Genomic DNA, 17997 nt, shown 5'->3' with positions numbered 1-17997 from the left:
ATTCAACCCTTTCCTGCTGCAGTGATGGCCACGAGGCCCTTCATAAAAATCAGAGGGCCTCCCCAGCAGCTCCAGGACCTTTACCACCACTTTCCTTGGCTGAACTATCCTCGGGCTGCCATAATGCCTGAGCTCTGGCATCCGGCATGACATTCTTCCTTGGACCCTGAGCCGCAACCCCAGAACTGTCACTTGTTAGTGCAATGTGACCAACAGCTCACTCGAACTGAACGATCATGGCAGAAAGATGACACTGTGTTGAAGTCTGTTTATTTACTTCAATAGAGGGCAGCTTTCAGCTGGAGGGGAGCAGGCAATCAGGAAGGCTGTCCGAGAGCTGGCCCTCCCTCATCTTGGAATGACCGGCCTGAGAAGAGCATACATTGACTTCTGAACATTGGAGTGGATTTTCACATGTGCATGTGTATTTGTTTTATTTAATATAAAAAGTACGCCTGGGCCCAGACTAATGAATCAGCACTGTAAAGAAACAAGTTTTATCTGCTTTTTGTTTGTTTGTTTTCTGCCAGGCACTGAGTTAGTTGCTGTGGACACAAAAGTACATATGACAGTCCAGCCAAGGAGACAACCATGCACCTATGTGGAAGGAAAGGAATTTAATATTTCTTGAATGCTTACGCTGTGCTTGGCTTTGTGCTAGTTTTTTTTTTTTTTTAAATTAACTAACACATTTAATCTCAACAAAGTGTGAATTAGATAGTATTTCTTGCCATTTTACATTAGGAGAAACTGAGGCTCAGGGAGCTATTTACTTTTCTAACTCACACTGCTGTAATTTTGAGCAAAAACTCAAACTTGGCATCTATGTCAGTTCCACAGAGCCTCAGAGAGAAGCATTTCAGCTCAGTGGGCGGGGCTTAGGTAGGACCTCCTCAGGGTGGGCTCTGCTTCCCTTCTGAGCCTCAGGAGCCTCACCTCTGCAGAGAAGCTGTTCACATGAGCTGCAGCAAGGCTGCCTCGCAGTAAGGCTGCCTCGCAGTAAGGCTGCCTCGCAGTAAGGCTGCCTCGCAGTCCGGTGGGACTACCCCTCTGCTTTGCAGACCTCTAATTTTGAAAGAGGCAATTAAATTCCTTCTGTCCTTCCAGATAAGCTTCAGTCTCACCTCTTCCTTCCCTAACAATGCAAAGGAGGAAATGGTGAAATGTATTTGTTGTGTATGTAGATTTAGGTGGACTTGTACTACTACCAGTGGTGTGGCCTCAGGTGTGAGTCCTGATATTTTGAGCTATTTTGGTTCCTAATTCATACAATGGCTACCCTACAGTATTATGATTGTTTCTTGAATTATAAGAAGTTGTGGCTCACACAGCACATGGAACATTTTAACTCTGCATAAACATTACCTTTTGTCCCTTCACTGCTTTCCCAGCTCCACTAGCACAGACCTATGTGGTCAGCACTGTTCCATGTCCTAAAATACTCTTTATTTTATTTTCTGTGTGTTAATCTTTGTCCCCCCAACCCTTTTCCCTTCCTTACTAGTTGGCCATAAGTTCTTTGAGGGAAAGGTTATGTCACATATTAACACGTTTCAGTATGCAGTCTATAGAGAACATTAAAAACCCAAAACAAAAATTTGATTGATGATTGATCAATCGATTGATTCTGTCTTGTTAGAACCACATTCTGACTGTTAAGTGGTGTGCCAGAAGTGGTATACTGGAGCCAGCTCGTACTGGCTTGTGAGACTCATGTTAAATTTTCAGGAAATTTGGGAGCCCTATGTTAAACTGTGGGTAGCTTATATTTTGCTATAGTAGGAGTATTTACACCATAGAAATTGGCAAACACTATAAGTCAGGGCTTTGCTCTCTTCTCCCCACACAGAAAGCTAGTTTTCTTGATAGTCTAATTTGTGGTGCATCACCATTTGCAAGAAACTTCCACTTGATAGCTTGATTTCTCCAAAGCAGAAGCCTGTAGAGTATCTTAAGACTCCCTAGAATGTAACAGGACTTCCTCCTGCCTTAGACTTGGAAATTTAAAGATCTCACTTAGCTTAACCTCCCTTCTAATGCAGAAATATTTTCTTTAACATTCCTGGTAAATGTCCATCTGGCCTCTACAGAACACCTTTAAGGATAGGGAGTTCATTTATTGCCTTCCAGGGAGCCTTTCCCATAGAGAGCTCCAAGCTTATTTAAAAATTCTTCTTCATAATGATCTGCCCCTACCTTTTCAGTAATTTCTACACTTTGTTCTTGGATCTGCTTGGTTTTTATAGCAAAGTAGAATGTCTACACACTCTCCACATGACAACACTGAGCTCAGCTTTCACGAAACTCTCAGAGCTCCTCTATCAGGCCTTCAATTTCCAACTGTTAAGACCTCCTCAGCATCACTGTTTTCCAGAACAGAACAAAATATTCTAGATTTAGCCAGTTCAGTACAATAAACTGTGACTACTACTTCCTTATGATATTTTCCCACAAGTATATTACACATTTAGTTTGTGTTGTCTTAAAAAAATTAATTCTTTCCATGGGCATAATTTTCAAACTGGACCACCTTAGTGCTGTACCTAAACAACTCATTTTATGAACTCAGCACTTTACATTTATGGTGGTTATATGTCATATTCTCACTATTAATGCATTATTTTTTGATTACTGATTTTGGTACCCAACATATTAATTTAATTAATATTTTCATTCTGTGACCTATCCTATAGGTCTTTCTATAGATAGATTTTTAAGACTGAATAAAAATATTCAACCAGTTGTGGTTTACCTAATTACTATTATTCAATACACTGTTTGTCTCTACCACTTAATCAAAAATGGTAGTGAGTTTAATGTTGTATACTTTTTTTTTTAGCAGACCCAGTGAATTTCTTGTAATCATCTACATGTTTTTTAATTTGCTTGTAAATTTTGGATTTAATAATTGATTCTAGAATTTTTCCTGAGAAAAAATCTTACCAATCAGTACTTTCTGATAGACACCTTTTCCTGTTTGTTGGAATTCAGGGTGACATTTCTTTTTTAATTTAATTTAATTTTTGTTTAAAATATTACAGATGTTCCTTTTTCTCCCCAATGACCCATTCCATCCTGTGCCATCCCCCTCCCCAGTTCCTCTTCCCACCATTGTCCGTGTCCTTGGGTTGTGCATAAATGCATATAAATTCTTTGGTTAACCTCTCCCCTTCCACCCACCCGCCCTCCTCCATCCCTCTGACATTCGTCAGTCTCCTCTATGCTTCCATGTCAATGAATCTATTCTGTTCATCAGTTTATTAAGTTTTTTAGATTCCACATATAAGCGAGATCATGTGATGTTTATCTTTCTCTGCCTGGCTTATTTCACTTAGCATAATATTCTCCAGGTCCATCCATACTGTCCCAAAGGGTACGAGATCCTTCTTCTTTATAGCTGCATAGTATTCCATGGTGTGAATGTCCCACAGCTTTTTTATCCACTCATCTACTGATGGGCACTTGGGCTGTTTCCAGATCTTAGCTATTGTAAATTGCGCTGCTATGAGCATAGGGGTACATAAGATCTTTCTGACTAGTGTTTCAGGATTCTTAGGATATAGTCCTAGAAGTGGGATCTTTGGGTCAAAAGGAAGCTCCACTTTTAATTTTTTGAGGAAACTCCATACTGTTTTCCATTGTGGCTGCACCAGTCTGCACTCCCACCAGCAGTGTGCTAGGGTTGCCCTTTCCCCACACCCTCGCCAGCACCAGTCCTTTGCTGACTTGTTGATGGCAGGCATTCTGATACCTCATTGTGGTTTTAATTTGCTTCTCTCTGATCATTAGCAATGTTGAGCATTTTCTCATGAAGGGTGACATTTCTTGACACTTTTGATACCTCTTCTGTTCGCTTTCATGTCACATGGATTCCCAGTCATGGGATTCTTGCAAGACCTAGTCATTTTCTGTTAAGTAACTTATCTGGTCCATTAGTGCACTGCTGTCCAGTAGAAACCCTGATGCAAATCACAATGACAAGCCACTTACATAATTTAAAAATTTCTAGTAACCACATTAAAAAAGTAAAAGAAAATGATAAAATTAATTTTAACATTATATCTCAAAATTATAATCATTTCAACTTATAATCTTATATAAAATTATTAATGAGATATTTTACATTTGTATACTAAGTCTTCCAAATCTACTGTGTATTTTACACAAATAGTAAATCTTAATATGTACTAATGCTCAAAAGCCTCATGTAGCTAGCAGTTATATTGAATCATGGAGGTATAGACTAATATTGATTTCAAGTGCCTGGACATTATTGTTGTTATAATTATTGTTATTTTTATATATATTTTATCTTGCACTTCATTCCTGTTTTCGTGCTATTTATTCTTTTTTCAGCATGAAGATCTCAGTCAGGAAGGCAACAGCTAAATAGGGGCTAGTGGCCTTGCTTTCTCTTTGTCTATTAATATTAACGAGGGTACCTTTTACAGTTAAGAACCATAAAGAAAGCTCGTTAAGGACAACAACATCCCCTAACACACAACTCTCCCTAGAACCACAAAATGGGTATGTTACAGAGGCCTGGGAGCTAATTCTCTCCAGATGTTTGCAAAGCGAACAAGACCAAAAGGTGGAAACTGAAATTACTAAACACTTAATAAGGAGCTGATGGAACCAAGGCCCCAGGGTTGGCTCAGCAATAAGTGAAACACAGAGACCCTGTTTGTTCAGAGGAACTTCAAAGCCCCCTATAAACTCCCAGGAAAGGTGAGAGGCAAAAGCGCTACAGAGAAGCCAGCATTCCTGCAAAGTCAAACTGGAGACTAACTTGAGATGCTTCCCCTGGTGCTTAAGAAGAAGACTGAAGGGCAGGTCTGGTGAGCAGATGTTTGACTTTTGTTTACGCCCATTCCTACATACAGTATGTGCATGTCGGATATAGGCATCTCTCTATCTAGGCCAAAGGGGACAAACCAATTAAACATTCAGTTAAAAAACATGGAAAGAGAAAACGTCTTTTCTGTTTTGAGTATTACCCTGCACCCAAACCATAAAATTGCTAATGAGACATAGCAGAGCCACATAAAGTTGGTGATATTTATCTTCTTTTTTCCTTCCTCCCCTCCCTTTAATAGTGCAACGAACAGCATGGAGTTTGGGCTGAGATCAGAATTAAAGAGCAAGAAGAAAGACAATTCATCAAATGCGGTATCAGCTGAGAGTCTGATAAGTTATCTCTTTGGTCACCAGTTACCTGGCAGGAGAAAGGCTTCCAGGATCCAATCCTATAGCTGTTTTTGTTGGTTTTTTTCCATTGCTCATCACTGTGACTTTCCAGGTATGTGCTGTTTGCCTTTTATGTCTTTCTTTGGAGTTCAAAGAAAGTAAAACAATGGCAGCCCAAAAGGAAGACACCAACGATCCACAGTGATCTCAGAGTCTGAGCAAAACAGAGGCCAGAGAGAAGAATGGAGAATGCCTCTCATTACACAGAGACAGAGGGAGGGAAGAGCAGTTCCGGCGCTGTTAGAAACCCAGGCAAACCCCCATCTTCTCCTCTGGGAATCAACAAAGTGGGCCCATAGTCTTTTTAAAAACTTAAATTTTTTTTTAACAACAGAATTATGTAGCGTTACATTCAGAATACAATGGTTAGTTAAATGCGTAATGTCTTTGGGCTGGACCTCCGTTGGATTCCCAGCTTAGCTGCTTACTGGAGTGTAAACTTTTAGGCTGTTTAACCTCTCTTGGGTTTCAGCTTCCTTGTCTACAAACAGGGCATGAAAACAGTACCTTCTTTTTAAGACTTATGAGGATGAGCTGAGGTATATATCTGCAAAATGCTTACCTCTCCTAGCCCAGTTCCTGACACAAGGTAAGAGATAGCTAATGATACCCAAGGTGACAGCCTGCATTTGTTATCGACCATCCCAGGCTTCTGTCCAGCTCTCTTCCTGCAGGAAGACAGTCTTTGTTATTCACAGCCTAGGTAGGTCCCATGACTTCAGACAGATTCTTTCCTTCTTAACCTCCCAAGGATGGGTTCATTGAGGTATCCTTCTTGTGCTGGTTCTCTTCAGACAGAAAAGGGACAGTCTCAACTGAGTCGAGTAAATTTCTTAACTCTGAGCATTTGCTGGAGGTGTGGCTGTCAGGAATGGTTTTCTGAGATGGGTCATTGGCTAAGGAGCCAAGTGTAACTCTGTACCCGTGCATCCCTCAATTCCCCTTCTCAGTACTTTGTGCAAATGATCATTCATCCTAATAAAGCATTTCATAAAGTCATGATTCCACCAGAAAAAGATAAATGTAAACACCACACAGACAAACACTGTGAAGAGAAACATCTGGATGTCCACGCTGTTTCCTGTTGAGAGAGTTTGGGAACTTGGGGATTTTAACAGTTGGACAGGGCTAATTCTGGAAACGACTTCACATTTGTATAAAAAAGAAAAGCACACATTTATTACACTTCACTCCTCAGATGAGGGAAGTTGGCGGTCAACTTCTCAGGCCTCTCTGAGAACAAAAGGGATTGAATTGGATACACAGCAGAGGGCTTTCCTTCCCTTTCCATTCTCTCCCTCTAGAGCACCCCTTCTCCTTCATTGTGACTTTGCTTTCCTTGATTTCTTCCTTTCCTTCTTACATTCAGTTTCCTCTTAGGTTCCAGAAGCCTCGGCTTTGAAATTGGGCTTTGCCACCGACTGGCCAGTTGATTTTAGATAAGTCTCTTCATCTGTCTAAGCCTTAGTTTCCTTTTTTTGAAAATAAAATTAATAGTAATAGTATAGTAATAATAATAATAAGTATTCACCCACAAATTTCACAGGATTATATAGATGAAGTCTCTTCCCCCGCCTTCCAGTTTCCAGAACATCTGATGTTCTTTCTCACTTCTATATCTTTTAGTACAAGGTTTCTCTTTTCCTCTCCCCAGAAAACACCCTTTCAGAGGCAGCCCCAAATTACTGATGCTGTGAGAGATTCTTTGTCTCCCTCTCACAGGTATTAAAAATAGCATTAAAAAAAAAAAAAAAAAAAAAAGCATTTCAAAGCCCCTTTAGTAGCATGGGAAAGTTTACTACACATTTTTAAGTAAGAAAAAGAAATTATAAAATAATACAATCCAAATTCAGTGAAATATTATATGGATATGTATTTAAATTTATTTTACATGGTGATAAATGAGACTCTTCTTGTCCTGGACTCCAGGCTATAGCTGCAAAGGTGAAAGAACCCTCACATGCTAAAGAAGAGATGCTGGGTACATACCTGCAGATGGTATTAAATGGTAGGCCAGCTAATCTTGCAACACTGCACCACCCCAATCGGCCTACATAAGAAAAGACAAGAAACTCAAACTCAGTTTGCTTAATAGGAACTTCATACTAATGAAATGCTGACTGAATAAGGACTCTTGTGTCATCCCTCCTGTTGCCTGTGAGTTACACACGTCTCAGGTCAAATAAAAGTAGTTGTAAATAAATAATTTCAAGAAATCTGGCCTGCTTACGAGAAGGGGAGCCTGACTTTTCACTCCTCCCTAGATGCTGATTGAGTTGTAGACACTCCCAGGCCCATGGAGGTGCTGTCTCTCAAGCAGAGTAGACTGAGAAAGTCCTTGAGAACTTGACATACACTCCCCTTCCCTAGAGGTGGGAGGGCGCATGTGGACCCAGAGAGCTGTGGCTTCTTCCTGTCTGAGCAGCCTGAAAGTGGGAGGCCAGAGGGGCCGTTTGCAAAGGCTGGGCAAGGAGAAAAAGCAGCAGAGGAGCAGCCTGACCCCATCACTGTGCATGGAAGGGATGCCTGTGTTTCCATGAGCCCAGAGAATATTCTGGAAGGTACCTGGATCTAAAGATCCTTGAAGTCACCCCAGCATAAAATGGTAGTGGGTAACTGCAAAAGCTGGGAGTGGAGGGCGGCAAGACATCAGCTGGAGTGTGTGTCAGGGAGCTGCGCAATCCTCTGGGTGCCTTTAAGTAATCTACACATCCAACCCCCGGAGACCTAAGGTGTGGAGGCCTCCAGCAGACACAGGCAGTGTTAGCCAAGGAAGGCCTAAAACAGCAGCAGCAAAGACAGGATGTTTCTCTCCTTCCCTTTCACTCCCTTTCACCTCAGTTCCTGAGAGCCAGTAGAGGGAGGAGAACAGACGCAGACATGCAGCTCCCCCTCCCCACTAAAGGTTCCTGACCATGACTCAGGCCTATGTTGAGAACTGCAAATTGGGTCTTTGGAAAGAAAAGAATTTTTAATTGAAACTTTGATTTAGAATCAGAACTTGCTATTATAACTGAAAGTGGCATTTTCCTTATGGATCTATTTTGCTCTCAAGATCCCATTCTTAATGACGGAGAGGGAATTTCAGGTTTCCCAATGAAAGATAATATAGCCTTTCCACGCTTACCCAGAGAGGGGTCCATATGGCACTGTCCCGGGCTCCCACAGCAACTTAGGGGAAACCTTCACAAAGTCCAGAGCCCCTGATGTCCTGCAACTGAAGGAGGAAAATGTCCTCAAAATCCTCGCCGCAGGAACCCACTGAGGTGGCACCAGCCGGGACTTGCAAGGCACCCGCACACCTACAGCGGGAGAGCGAGGCGGCCAGGGCATGGCGCTGAAGGGGGCCTGGCAGCAGCTCCCGATGGTGGCTGTGCCACCGTTGCCACTGAAAATCCAGCCGCCGCCAGTGTCGTGTCCTCAGGAGTGCTGGCCCCAGAGCTGAGCTGAGCTTGCCGCCGCCGCTGCTGGCCGCTCCCCCGGGCCTTCACCAGCCAGGCCCAGGCAGCCTCCCGAGCCCCGTCTCCCGGTGGGCGCTGACCCGGCCGGCCGCCGCCTCCCGCACGGCGTCCCCTGCCCCCTGCCGGCCTCCCGCACGGCGTCCCCTGCCCCCTGCCGGCCTCCCGCACGGCGTCCCCTGCCCCCTGCCGGCCTCCCGCACGGCGTCCCCTGCCCCCTGCCGGCCTCCCGCACGGCGTCCCCTGCCCCCCGCCGGCCTCCCGCACGGCGTCCCCTGCCCCCTGCCGGCCTCCCGCACGGCGTCCCCTGCCCCCTGCCGGCCTCCCGCACGGCGTCCCCTGCCCCCTGCCGGCCTCCCGCACGGCGTCCCCTGCCCCCTGCCGGCCTCCCGCACGGCGTCCCCTGCCCCCTGCCGGCCTCCCGCACGGCGTCCCCTGCCCCCTGCCGGCCTCCCGCACGGCGTCCCCTGCCCCCCGCCGGCCTCCCGCACGGCGTCCCCTGCCCCCTGCCGGCCTCCCGCACGGCGTCCCCTGCCCCCTGCCGGCCTCCCGCACGGCGTCCCCTGCCCCCTGCCGGCCTCCCGCACGGCGTCCCCTGCCCCCTGCCGGCCTCCCGCACGGCGTCCCCTGCCCCCTGCCGGCCTCCCGCACGGCGTCCCCTGCCCCCTGCCGGCCCCCGCCCTGCGTGCCGCAGGCTCTCCTCTGCGCTGTGGACATTGCCACCCCTGCGACAACAAGGGGGCTCACTCCGTGGGCCTGGTGCGGGGGGGTGCGGGCCCGGGAGGCTCTGCACATGTGTGGGACCATCTCCCGTGACACCCACAGGAGGCGATGCCGCATCTCTGCTGCTGCGGGGACCCCGAGGAGACTGAAAAGGACGAGCAGGCCGCTGCTGAACGGGCCGTGGCCCAGGAGGAGCTTCGGGGCGAAGGGCGCAGCCCGGTCCGCAGGAGGTGCCCCCGGCCAGCAGGTCCTGCCGAGCCCGGGCGCTCGGCTCCACCGAGGCTGGGCCGCAGCCCCCTGCCAGGCCCCCGAGCGGGGCGGGGGACCCAGAGAGGGTCTAAGCTGTGCTGCTGCAAAGTCTCAACAGAAAACGGAAATAAGAGTGAGGGAAATGAACAGTTAAAAAAGATATGATGCAGTCTTTAGGTTTAAAACTGTCCCAAGTATACTCTGGTTTCTCTTTAGGTCTCAAAAATCTTTCCCCTTTTACTAAAGATTTCCATGGAGAGGAACAGTTATGGAAAAAATAAATAAAATAAAACTGCCCCAGGTAAATATTCAGTGGATTCTATTAATAGGGACGATCAGGTTCTAAATCTTTCTCAAGTTTTTTCCCTTTTTCCTTTTTATTTCTGTGATGGTGTCTTGGTTTAGGCAGATGCTTACGTATCCTTTTCACAGTAGCAGGAGAAGTCTCTAATCCGCGCACAGTGTCCCCATTATACAGGCGAGAAAACAGAGGTAAGCAGCGTCTGAGGGCACTTAGCTAGTGAGGGGAAGAACCACCTCCGCGGGGGTGCAGATGTTGACATACACAAATGCAAGACCACCGGGTGAATGAATTAGGCAACTGATATGTCATCTTAGAAGAATGACAAGCCTGCTGGCTGGATTGGGCGGCTGAGGTGCCAGATCTTGTTACACTTCTCATGACACTCTCAGACTCATTAAAGTGCACAAGCCTAGTACAATGGAGTTGCTTCTGTATTTCTGAGAGATGAACATGGTCCAGCAAAGGCCATAAGATTTCATAGGGTTCAAAGTATGCTCTGTACAGTTTATTCCATTCACTTATTCTTCATTCATTTATCACACATCTACTTCGTGTGTCTTGTAAATGAAGTAATGTCTTAGGCCTAGGGATCAAGACCATAATTAGGATAGATAGCCCCTGAACATAGGGAGCTTTTATTTTAAAAATGAAGGGAATGAATAAAAATGAATTACACAGATCATGCTTTATTATAATTTTTGATAAGTACTATGATGGAGAAACTTATGGCCCCATGAAACCGTAAAATGAGGGCATGACCTATTTGGTGGGTCAGAGAATCTTTTCTTGAAGAAACTGCATTTGAGCTGAGCTAGAAAAGATGAATAAAAGCCAGCCAATGGGAAGAGAAGAGTTATAAGAATGTTGCAGACTCAATGTGTGCTATTTCTATTGAGGCAGACCTAAAAAAGAGCTGGGATGATTGGATAGTAGTGAGATCCATTGTACAAGATTTTAGATCAAGTGGGTATTGGATTCAGTCCATGGTCCACCAGGCAGTGTATGTGGGAATATCTATGATTTTACTGGAAGAATCCAGGAATTGGAAGAGGTGGCCATGGTGTAGCTGTATCGTTTTGGCATGCTTTCAATATAATGTACCAAATAAATCCAACTAACAGTATTTAAACCTGAGGTTAGTAAAATTTTTCTGTAAAGAGCTGGATAGTAAGTATTTTCGGCTTTGCAGGCCATGCTGTCTCTGCGGCAACTACTCAGCTCTGCTGGTGTAGCGTGAAAGTAGCCATAGACGGTACATGAACAGGTGAGCGTGGCTGTGTTCCAGTAAAGTCTTATTTATTGGCCCATGGGCTGTCGTTTGTCAATCCTTCTCATAAAATAGGATATTTAAGGTTCACTTAGCAAAAAATCTAGCAGCGGTGGTTTCAGGGCTGGTTCAGCAACATCTTGAGATGAGGGAGCTGGAGAGTCAGCTTTGTCATTCCCTTGTGGTCATGTGAGCAAATAAAACAAAAACCCAGGTTATGAAAAGGAGTGGTTCATGGTGGTTGAGGATTGAAAACTAGTACTCTGTATAGAGTTAGCCTGTTCATGATTTTTTGTTTGTTTGCATTTATATATATATAAATTTTAAATGTATCTGTATTGATTTCAGAGAGAGGACAGGAGAGGGAGAGAGAGAGTTAGAAACATCAATGATGAGAGTCATTGGGAGGCTGCCTCCCGCACCCCCCCACTGGGGATTGAGCCCCCAACCTGGGCAAGTGCCCTGACCTGGAATAGAACCAGAGACCTCTTAGTGCACTGGATGATGCTCAGCCAACTGAGCCACACTGGCTAGGGCCTATGCATGATTTGTTAAAACCAGTCTCAATGTTCATTGGTCAGCAAAGAGTCTTGAGTTTAGTCCAGTGGGGATCTGACTCCTCAGGTCTCTCAAAGTTTATGGTCCTTTGATAAGCTCTGCTACTTAGAACCAGTTTTGATGAAACACAACAGGCTTTGCTATCTCCTAGGCAGGTGCAAGTGGAAATTTTACCTTTGACAATTCCAAGGTGGCCACTGGAATTCCAAGCATCACTTGTTTAAAGGACAGCACCCTATCAGGAAGGAGAGCACCACCAGGGGAGCTTTTGCTCACAGCATTCCCTCTTGCACCAGGGAAAAAAGAAATCTTTCCTAGGAGCCTCCTATTCACTACTTACGTTTGTGTCTCACTGGCTAAAACTGGGCCACATGTCCACCTCTATACCTGTCACTGGCAAAGAGGAGTGGGATAATCAAAGCTCTTCCTTGGGCAGCCTGTCTGATACCTGAGCAACACTGGGACTCTGTTAACAAGCAAGAAAGACTTTAATGGTTATGGGGAAGGCCACCAACTATGTCCCTCAATAATCGTTACTGGCCTCCTTCCTTGTTAACAGAAAATGCAGACACAATGGGAGAAAGACACTGCTGAAGAAGCTGTAGACAGAGCAATATACAATAGTTCTGCAAAAATTATGTGAGTCCTTGGAGTGCAGTCCTTGACAATAGGATTGAGTGCTCGGAATGGAGCTTCAGTGTCCCCGAAGTCAATCTGTTTGGAAATTTGGATTTTGTTTTTTATTAGAATGCTTACAAGGGAACGCCCTTCCATGCAACCCCTCTTCCTAAGGGACATACAGGACTAATCTAAAGAAAATGCTTAAGGACAGGAAACTCTAGTTTATCTATAAAGCAAACATACTGATAGTTTAAATAATCTGCCACAGGTTATTGGATTTCTTTTCTCTATTTATACTTTACTTTTATGAGAAACTGGCAAAGTATATATACACACGTGCCAACATTAGGGATTTAGTAAGAAAAGCCATTTTCAGGGTATGTTATAATTAAAGTCATACTAATTCAGCCCAATCCTTAAACACCTAGTCCGCCTCAGTCTGCACTGTAGGGTAATGATATAATTATAACCTTGAGGCATTGCAGGACATGGGAGAAAAAAAGGACTCCTCTTTACAAGTTTTTATGTTAATTGTACGTTACTGTTGTCTAATTATTTGTCAGGGGAAGGCAATGAAGAATGATGGGACAAGCATTATTTTTTGCAGCTGGCCGACTTGGGATCAAATTCTAGCTCTGCCACTTAATAACTGCCTCAGTTTCCTCATCTATGTTCATAAGAGTTTGGGGATATCCTCAAGGGCAGTTTAGTGCACAGGAAAATCAACCAGAGGCTTAGTTGGTTTTTTAAAAATTATTTTTAAAAAATTAAAGTTACAAAGGGAAAATGAGTTTTTCCTTAAGCTTTTCAGTTCAATTTCAAACCTTAATGCATTTATAAGTCTAGCAAATTTTAGCAATCACTTTTGAGCGAGCCCATGACTAATGTTTGATTTCATTTACAAATTGGATTAATTGAACATCTTCAAATATTTTAAAGTGCATTTATATGTCTAATGTAGTTGACTCCTTCCTTAAGGAATCGTTTGACAACAAATGAAAACTTCCTTGGTATTAAAATACATATATAAGTCTTTAAACATGGTAAACTGCAGTTCTTGTCAATAAACTTAGTGAGATTTCAAATTAAGATCACAAATTTAATTAAGTATTCAATTACATAATCTAAGTTGGAGTTCCAAGATTGTCACTCTACTGGACAAATCGAGTAAACATTAGAAATATGTCACACTTTGCATAGATTCATTAGCCTGAAATATTAATGTTAAACAACTCTATATTGCCTATACATGTACCACTAAAAGTCACTGAAGTATTTCAACGGAGAGACCTGGAGCTTCAGCTACCTGGAATGATTCCACTCACACCTCACTTAGAAAATTGTATCTTCCCATGTAAAACATGAATTGGGTTTCTGAGTCTACTTCCTAGGTAGAGATTTCAGCCAGGATGCTGGTGGAATTCTTGTTGACTCTGCTTGGATGTGTTGAACTTTATTTATAGTTGCAGATCAATTTCAAGAGGCGGCTGTTAGTGCCACCCTTGTCCCCAGAGTCAATTTATACACATTTCTATACTCTGGGCGGAAGCCTGTCACTGCTGCCCAAGTCAGTCTCTTGGCTGGGTTTTGCATTTTCTTGGCAAAACCTTAAGATCTGTCAGTGCCTCTCTGCTTCTTCCATGTTCCTAAAGTCAAATAACACTTGCTATTGATATTGAATATATGTATTGTATATTGGATATGGAAATAACTGATTGAATTTCAAATACCTCTCATAGCTTCACTTGTGGTCACAATATGTGAGGTCAGCCTATTAGCAATCTATAAATTGGGAATTGTAATACCTACTTTGTAGGGTTGCTGTGGAGTAGCATTAATTAATGTAAAGCACCTCTTCTAGCGATGGTACGTTGTAAGTACATTGATCCTAACACATTTTCTTAATAACTTACCTGCTCGTTTCCTCACTTCCTTCATTGGCCAGCTTATATTCCATCGCTAGTTACGGTGTCATCACACCCTTGCATCAACCCACCTTGCCCCTTTCTTGCCTCCTCACACTACTGCGGCAAAACACGGCCCTGGGTAAATCCCTCTCCACCTGCTCCGCGTCTGCTCCCGCACAGCTGCGTGTGGCCTGAGAAAACCACTCTCCCACGCTCATTGGTTTCCTTTCAATTACTGTTCACTCACTTGAATGCTGCCTGGCAATCATAGTATATTTTCCTAATTCCATTCGATTTCCCATTCTGCTCAACAACTATCTTATTCCTTCTTGTCTGCCCTCAAATTGCCACCTTTACTCTGAGCCCACGAGCTTGCTTCCAATGTCACCAAGAAAATCTGAGCACTCAGATGATGACTTCCATATATTCCCGTCTCCATATGCAGCCACCTCCCTGCATCTGTGCCCATTTTTGCCAGGATGAACCCCTAGCACAGGCCAACAGCTCTATTTATGTCCTACATCTCATCTCTTCTTGTCTATTTGAGGACACTGCTCTAACAATTTGTCCCCTCTCCAGCGTTATCAAATATTTCCTCTCTAATAGATCTTTCCCATTCGCCTACAAAATCACTATTAATTCTCCCATCTGGTTTCCAATCTTCTCTTGACTCCATTTCTTGCCCAGCACCATTTCTTTACTTCCTTTTACAACAAAACTCCCTAAATGAGTTGTCTCCATTTCGTTTCTTCCATTATCTCTGGAGCAGAGGCCAATCAGGCTGTTGGCACACCGTTCCAGAGAAACTGTTCTTATCAAGGTTACAAGTGACCTCCATTTCCTCAATCCCGAGGTCAATTCTCAGACCTCATCTTACTTAACGTATCTGCAGAATTTAACACTCTTTCTTCGGCATATTTTCCTGTTTGTTTGTTTTTTTGTTATTTTTCTGCTACTCCATCGACAGCTACTTCTCAGACTACTTTGCTGTTTCTTCTCTTCTCCCTGATCTCCTAGCATTTGGTTTAGAAGCTTAACACTTAGACTTCCACGTCTTTCTCTCTACACTTTTCTCCTTGGTGCTATCATTGTGTCTGTAAACCAATGGCTCCCAAATTTATGTCTCCATCATGGACCTGTCTACCCTATATCTCCATTTGGAATCTAGTGGGTATCCCAAACTTCACACTGCCCAAAACTGAGGTCCTGTGCTTTCCCCCCAAAACTTCCCACAGTAATCTCCATCTCAGGAAATAGCAGCTCTCCTCCCCATTTACTTAGGGCAAAACCTTGGAGTCATCCTTGACTCCATTCTTTTCCTTTCAACCCATATCTGATCCATCAGCAAATCCTACCAGCTTTATATAAAAGATATATATCCAGAATCCAACCATTTCTCATCACTTCTACTGCTACTACCATGATTCAAGCAACTTTCCTCTCTCACCTGGATCTAAAGCAATAGCCTCCTCACTCTTCTCCTTGCTGCTGTCTTGCCCCTACATCAGTTTATTAGTTTATTCCCAACTATCAATAGAATGTTTTAAAAATTGTAAGTCAGACCATGGTACTCCTCTTGTATTGACTCTCAGAGAAAAAGTAAAAGTTTTTACAATGGCACACAATACCCTACCTGAGCTGGAAGTCTGTCATATCTTGGATTGCATCTTCTACTACATTTTTTCTCCTTCATTTAACAACAAAATTCCAAGCATACTTTCACTTTGAGGCCTTCGCATTATTATCCTTGCTGGGAGTGCTCCTCTCTAGATATTCACAATTCTCACTCCCCCACTTCCTTCCTTCATGTCTTCAATCAATTGTCACTGTAGCAGACAGGATGGGCTAGGTTATGCTGCAGTAACAAGCAGCATGAAAACCTCAGTAGCTTAAAACAAGTCATAATACATGTCCATTTTGTGGCTGGGCTCTGCTCCATATTGTCCTCACTCTGGTTTCCAAGATGACAGAACAACCACTATTGGAACATTGTTGTGGTAGAAGGAAAGAAAGAGCAGGAAGAATCATTTACTAACTGTTGAAGGTTTCATGCCAAACAGCATCCATCACTTCTACTCACATTTCATCAGCGAAAATAAGTCACTGGGCTTCTCTAATTCCAATGTAACAAAGAAATGCAGTCCTATGATCATCTTTTAGGAAGAAGAATCGGAAATATTGCAGAAGAGTACTATGAAATTAAAAGTTATCACAGTCATCTAACTGAGACCTTCCTGGCTACGCTATCAAAAATTACAAGCCTTCCTGACCATTTCCCAATTCTCCTACCCCCTTACCTACTTTATTTATCTCATTAGTGTCTTTCACTATCTACCATATTATACACGTTACTAGTTTATCTTGTTTGTTTTATATCATTCCTCATTAGAATGTAAACTCCAAGGGAAAGAGTTTTTGCCTGTTTTATTCAGTGCTGTGTTCCCAGGGATTAGAATAGCAACTACCACATACGTAAAGGCTTTAGATAAAAATATGTTGAATAAATGATAAGAAGGACACAAGTAGTGATCCATGTAAAATACACAATAATTTTCAGTAGCCTAGGTTTGGGATTTGGCTTAAACCAGGGCTGACATTATTCAATTATTTAACAAATTTGAGTATGTACCTAACTTATTCAAGGCACTTATTCAAGGAGAACACCCCCATCCTCAAACATACCAGACACACGGGAACCTCTTACCTTTCATATTTTACACTACTTTTGCCAATGGAGAATATGCAGCTTGACTTTCGTGGAAACAAAAGTAATAATCTTCCTTTGTTCAGCTAAGATCTGTCTGAAATTAAGGTTTTTTTTGTCCAGAAATATTAGAAAGTCTCATATGTGATAAGCACATCTCCCAATTTCTCCTTTCTGATCCATTTGGATTCCATTGCATGTATAGGCCCCCAGTAAGCAAAACTTATGCCAATAATGAAACTCCCAGAATCTTAATTTGCAGTTTTCCCCAGCTTGGGGTCAGTCTCTTTGCATCATGATCTTCTTTAATGAATCAAATAATGTATTTCTCATTTGTAATTAAATAACACCTTAAAAGGCTCTGCCTTCCTCAAAGGATTCATGTGGAATTCATTTTCACACAGGGATAATTGCACTCAGCACTGAGGGTGGGCACTGCAGCGAGGGAAAGGGATATTCATCAGGTCCTTGAAGGGAAATGGTGAAGGAGCTTAGTCCAGAAGCTAAAAAAGGTCTTAGTCGGTAGAAAATGAAGTTAAGATGTAAACATTGATTCCAAAGCTAGTTTGCTTCCACACTTGGAGATATTATTGCTGAGTCGATTATTTCCACCAAGATGTTGGTGTGTGTTTTTTAATTTTAAAAAATTGTTTTTTACATTAAACAAATTTGTATTGAGCCTTTTAGTTTACAACATGAGGTGAAAGGAAAACGAGTTCTCCTTAACCAGTATTTTACACAGCTGTAGTAAAATATTTTAACTTCAGGGGTTTAAAACGGATTACATTTCTTGAAAGTTTAGGGAGAAAGTAAACAAGTTCTAACATAAGTCCTTGAATTTTCCAGTCAACCCTTCCTTTACAATAGCAACCAGCTGTAGTTGGTTACATAAGTTTCTTCAAGGCCATTGCTAATGTCTTGAGATCTGAAGCATTGCTATTTCCATCAATGTCCCCTGA

The 17997-nt window shown here is 43.1% G+C and overlaps 1 pseudogene; it reads left to right on the top strand.

Moving 5' to 3' along the window:
• The first annotated feature begins 9873 nt into the window (after window positions 1-9873).
• LOC148092438 (U5 spliceosomal RNA) lies at window positions 9874-9965 on the top strand (annotated as a pseudogene).
• The last annotated feature ends 8032 nt before the right edge of the window (window positions 9966-17997 follow it).

The sequence above is a fragment of the Miniopterus natalensis genome, chromosome 9 (assembly GCF_054644295.1).
Source record: "Miniopterus natalensis isolate mMinNat1 chromosome 9, mMinNat1.hap1, whole genome shotgun sequence".
In the NCBI taxonomy this organism is placed as follows: Eukaryota; Metazoa; Chordata; class Mammalia; order Chiroptera; family Miniopteridae; genus Miniopterus; species Miniopterus natalensis.
Note: the sequence above shows the minus strand (reverse complement) of the source record. Positions and strands in the feature narration are given on the sequence as shown.